Genomic DNA, 6,208 nt, shown 5'->3' on the forward strand with positions numbered 1-6,208 from the left:
ACAGTTCAGCTGAGATTCATTCTGGATGAGGACTCAGAGGCTTCCAGTCTGAGGAAACAGAATCAGCTGAGGAACTGGTGAGGTGAGGTAGCTGTGGCTTGTTCTGTTTCTCTGATCTTCCAGCATTCACCCCAATATCTGGCTCCAGTTTGGTTTTATTAATAAGACCTTTTAAGATTCTGCTACAATCTCTTGTATCAGTTATCCTCTGACCTGTGTATTCAGGCCATGGCAAGAGCACATCCACACATAGATAAACAGATGATAGACATAGATAAGTGGACAGAGAGACAGATAGATAGAAAAAAATGATAGACATACAGACAGATAGATGAAAAATAAACATTCAAAAAGAGAGAAAGAAGGAGGAGGAAAAAGACCTGGCCTCTGTCATGAAGAATGGGGTCTCTCTCAACCACCCTAACATACACACAGTCCCATGTGCCTAAAATTGGGAATCTCAGTTTTTTCTGACTTAAGGCAGATTTGTGGCTCAGGAACAAACAGAGTTCCTATTATATCTCCTCCTGTTCATGGCTCAGAGACAATCTTGGGAGAGGGGTGGAAAGACTAAGAGCAAAAGATTGGCAATGATGAGGGTAAGAAGTATCTTCTAGAAATGGCAGGACTTCTGCACTCATGAACTCATAGCTGCTATGGTTTTCTGCTAAAGACCTGCACAAGATAAAGCCAATCAACACTCGAGCATGGAGTGGAAAAGAGTTCACGAGTCCTCCACCTCTGACTGAGAAGTTAGGAACAGTTGATGTCTTCTGGGATAGAAATACTTACTTTTCTTTAAGGATATGTCCTTTGGTAGTTTGACCATGACAGTGAATGACTCCGCACACTGGAGTACATGGGCAGCATATATTAGAGTTGAGAGGTTAGTTGGAGTTTTATTATTTATTATTTATTATTTTTTAAAGACAACATGAAGTGGTGGAGATGATACTGAGAAGAACTAGAACTGGAATGAGTTAGATGAAGAAGTTATGAGTGAATATGATCAAAAGACAGAGAAAACTAATACCTTAATAGAAGTATGCTTTCTTGGAACAGCAACCACAACTACTGATTGATGTGCTCTCTACTAGGGAGGACTATTTCTCCAATTCTCAGCATCCCTTGGTGGCATGTAGTTCTTTATTTTCTAACAAGAACTGACAGTTACTTACTCCCATTTTTATTCATTGGCCAGAAGTTACATGATCATAGCTAAGTTAAAGACATTGATGGAATTCAATCCCCTAACAAATGTTAAGAAAGATGAGACTATTTGTAATAGTCCTAATATCTGATCAATGTTAATTTCTTTTTTTGGATTATCGCAAGTTATGTAAAATACAATATGAAATAATAGCCGATGGAAGAGAATATGGAAACTTTTTATTCATCAAAAATCCTCAATTTATAAATAACAGTTTTGCAGTTTCATCATTTTGTGTTAATATATTTTATTATAAATGCATTTTAAAGGTTTATTTTATTTTCAATGATGTGTATGCAGGGAGGGTGTGTGTGCATGAGTATAGGAACCCATGGAGGCCATAAGAGAGTATTGGATGCCTTGGAACTGGAGTTACAAGTGGCTGTGAACTGACTGGCATGAGTACTGGAAAAAGGACGTTTTCATCTGAGGCTATTCTATCTATAAGTTTTCAAACAGCATGCTTTACCATCCATCTTCAAAGCAAAACAAAATGAAATAGACAACCTCTAAAGTTTCCACATAAACTTTACTTACTCATAGCCTTCTACTCTCCTCATCCACTTTCCTGAATACTGTCTAGACGTCTTCCCCCATTTCCTGCTACTCCACTTAATCTTAAACCCCAATTTCCTTCATCCCACTTCACCCAGGTGACCCGAAGTCATAAATCCAATAGTTACAATACTTGCCCTCCTCCCTTTCACAGCATTTGACATTTCTGAAAGCTTGAATCACTATTGCATACTGCTTTACACTGCAAAGAATCCTTTGTGCTTCTTCTATCTTCTTGTTTGTGCTGTTCTGTACATGCGTTCTCTTCTAGAAACCATTTCCCAGGACTCTACCTTAAATGTATTCCCTCCTAGATGATATGACCCCTCCCCCAACAGTATCTACTACATCTGTATTCTAGTCAACTTCAAATTTGAATTATTAGACTGCACCTCAATTCTGAGAATTGGATCCATTTATATATCTAATTTCCATAACTTAACCTCTACTTTTATGCAAAAATCCCTTCTGTTTTACATAATTTTAGCTGGAATCATACTCTTTCCCTTAAGGCAACCACATCCTTCACAGCTCCTCCACCACTTACAACCACTCATCAAATCCTTTGGCAAGTTCTAGCTATCCAAATTACCTGTGAAATTAATGCCTTGGCCCACATTTCTACTTCACCTTGGTTCAGACATCCATAACCTCATTTCTGGAATCCATCAGTAACTCTCGGCTAGTTTCCACACTACAAACTTTTCAATGAATTCATCTTACTGCAAGCACAGCAATCATCCTTAGAGTCGCCCATCTGTACCACTTTTGTGTTGAAGCCCTTCAGTGACTCCCTTCCTGCAGCTATGAAGAGAGTTAGAGGTACTTCTGAAGTACAAGACACATAATGCGGAATATAAAGTAGAGAGAAAAGACGAACCTAAGATGCTTTCAAGATTAACCTGAAACATGGAGGAAATATTTTAAAAGATCAGCTTTGTAAAGGCAGTAAGGGAAGACAGGTCCAACAGAAGGCCTGCTGGGCTTAGAGCATGGGAAGCATTGGAGTAGATGAGCAGAGCTGAAAGCTGGAAATGGATTTAGCTGTTGATGGCATAGACATGAATCAAATCCACAGGAAATATCTGTTGAACAAGACTGAGAAACACTGGACACTGAAAGAGTAACATGTAAGAGGACAGGTGACAGAATTAGAAGGTGAGTAAAGGCAACTGTGAACAGGACAAGAAAGAGAAAACCAGGTAAGTTAGTTGAATGTGAAATAGACCTAAAGTGTACTGCCTGTTATTGACCAAAAAATCTCAGTTCTAAGTGATTTGTTTTGAAAAACAGGATGAATGAGAAGCAACACATGGTTTTGTGATTATTTTTATGAATTGAACTTCATTTTTAAGTATTAAACATAATCAGTTAATCCTGCTTCTTTCATATTATTACATATTACCATTGATCCACATAGGAGCATCTCTAATTTTCATGTACTATTTTCCTTAGTTGCCCTATTCTAATTGATGGACATTCTTTGTGTGTGGGGAGGGAGTGTGTGTGCATATCTGTGTGTATGTATGTGTGTGTACATGTCTGTGTGGGGGGCTGGGTGTGGACAGGTTTAATGGTTTCTTGTATAGTGTACGTAGATTGCTAAAAAGATATATTTTTGTAGTTGGTTTTTTGCTTAGCTTTTGCTTTCTTTATATTCTTTCTCGAGTGTTGTGCAATATTTGTGTATGCTGTAAAGATGTGTCTCTTCCTAAGGTTTAATAAAGAGCTAAATGGCTAAAAGCCAAGAAGAAAAGGATAGGAGAGATTTCTGGGGAGAGAGAGAAAGAGCAGGAGAAATGGAGGGCATATGGTACAGAACAAAGGTACAAGACACATGGCAGAATGTAGATTAATAGTGAGAGGTTAAGCTGTAAGAGCTAGTTGGTAAAAAGCCTAAGCTAAGACCAAGCTTTCATAATTAATATTAAGTCTCCTTGTCATTATTTGGGGTTGACGGCAGAAAAGAAAGTCCAACTACACTAGAGAATTAAAAACACATGAAATTTACATGACAAACTATACTGTCAGGCTAGGAATGAAAACATAAAGAAGGGCCAAAGGCATGTAAAGGAAATTAAAAGTGGGTTCTGTATCTGGAGTGATTCACAGGTCATGAGTAGGTCCTCATGCAATGACCTGTCACTTTGGCATACATGGGTGAACATATATTTTAATTAAATGAGTGATATTGTACAATGTATTTCATCATATCTTTTTTATTTACTGATAAATGTTTTCAGATCCTCTGTTATTTATTTCTAGTTCATTGCTCCTAATTGCCATATGATAACCTGTGCTGTAAAAATGCCCACATACTACCTATTACCCTAGTCAAACTAGGCATCAATAATAAGGAATCATAGAAGGAGCTGGTTAAAAGTAAATATTTATTTCTAAAAGTTCTGAAGACTGGAAGTCCAAGATCAGGATACTGTCAATGGGGTGCTAGTTACAGGCTTTGGGCTTCTCCCTGTCCCTTGACATGGCAAAATGACAGTGAAAGAGATGTCCCAGTCCCTTCTAAAATCACTAGTCCCATACATGAAAGTTCCACACTCATGGCCTAATTATTTTCTAAAGTCCTTAGATCATCACATTACAGGTTATGATTTCAGCACACAACTTGAGAGAACTGAAAGCACATGTTTATTCTCTCCATAATAGGTACCTAGGTAATTTCCAACTCCCAACAGTAACACCAATATTGCAGTTATATTTATATCTACCTTACAGACATAGATAAGAATACTCTGGGGCTACATCTAGAAGCAGAGCGTACACCTGTGTAGTACTTAGTTTGAGTGACTATTGTCACATTGTTCCCTGAATGGCTTCCATGGCCTACACCCTGTCAAGCAAGACAAGATTTTTATATCTTCACATATTGAAAAAAAGGTAAGCAAATCTGTTTTTTTTTCAAGTTATTTCCAAGCTAAGAACTTAAAAACAGTATCATACTTTAATTCATATCTCTGATTATAAATTATTTTAGCACTAGTTTGTATTACATACTTTACTTATCTTATCTACAACTTGCCAATATCTTTTCCCCACTTAGTTTCTGTTGCTTAGGACTGTCTCCTTATTGATTTGTTGGAAAGACTTGGATATTCCAGATATTAGTGCTTTGTCATTTTTGAACTTCACATATATTCTCTCCCTATGTTATCTGACTCACATATGTCTGCAGTGTCTCTGTTAATTCTCTAGAGATGTCATAATACAGTACAAACTGCATAACTTAAGACAAAGGAAATTTTCTTCACAGATACTGAAGATTAAATGCACAAAGGCAAAGTATTAGTAGGGCCATGTTCCCTCCAAAGTATCTGGGAAGAATAATTCCTCTTTCATATTCTTGTGGCTTCTGATATCCCTTGTCTTTTGGCAGCATAATTACAGTCAGTGCCCCAATTTGCACTAGCTCGTCTTTCCTCTGCATCAATGTCTGTGTGTCACAGAGACTTCTTATAAGAGCCCAATTCTAATGCAGTATAACTTCTTCCTAACTAATTACATTTTCCAAGATCCTTTTTCCAAATGATGTCATATTCTGAGGTTCTAGGTGAACTGTACACCAAGATTCCTATTGTTCTACAGTCTGTGTGAGTGCTCTATACTGAACACAATGTGTACACTATACTGTTATATGACACCATGAGTTATTTTTGTTGCTGTTCTCTTTGTTGTATGCTCATCTTTTTTTTTTTTTTGTGGTTTTTCGAGACAGGGTTTCTCTGTGTATCTTTGCGCCTTTCCTGGGACTCACTTGGTAGCCCAGGCTGGCCTCAAACTCACAGAGATCAGCCTGGCTCTGCCTCCCGAGTACTGGGATTAAAGGCGTGTGCCACCACCGCCCGGCTTGTTGTATGCTCATCTTAAGAACTCTTCCTGGACAGGTGGTTCTAGTTTTACAAACGTAATAATTGAAGTAGTTCTTTTTGCATAGAAATCATTAAATTTGGCCGGCGGTGGTGGCGCACGCCTTTAATCCCAGCACTCCGGAGGCAGAGGCAGGCGGATCTCTGTGAGTTCGAGGCCAGCCTGGGCTACCAAGTGAGTCCCAGGAAAGGCGCAAAGCTACACAGAGAAACCCTGTCTCGAAAAACCAAAAAAAAAAAAAAGAAAGAAATCATTAAGTTTATTACTATAAATTAATTTTAATCCCTAAGTTTAGGGGTCTCTTATCATGTTTTACATACTATATGTAAGTTTTTATGTATGGTAATGTCTATTATTTAGATCATGGTTCAGATGCAAAAGCTTGGTCTTAAACATAATAATATTAAAAGGAGAATTTTAGAATTTGAGATGTAATGGGAAGTGACAGCATCATCATTTTCCTTAAGAAGAGATTATTCATGGCTTCTAGAAGTAGTTTGGTTCTCACAAGTGTTTCATAATGAAGCAGTATGACCTAACCAATGTCTGTCATCCTGT

The sequence above is a fragment of the Peromyscus maniculatus genome, chromosome 2 (genome assembly GCF_049852395.1).
Source record: "Peromyscus maniculatus bairdii isolate BWxNUB_F1_BW_parent chromosome 2, HU_Pman_BW_mat_3.1, whole genome shotgun sequence".
Classification (NCBI taxonomy): domain Eukaryota; kingdom Metazoa; phylum Chordata; class Mammalia; order Rodentia; family Cricetidae; genus Peromyscus; species Peromyscus maniculatus.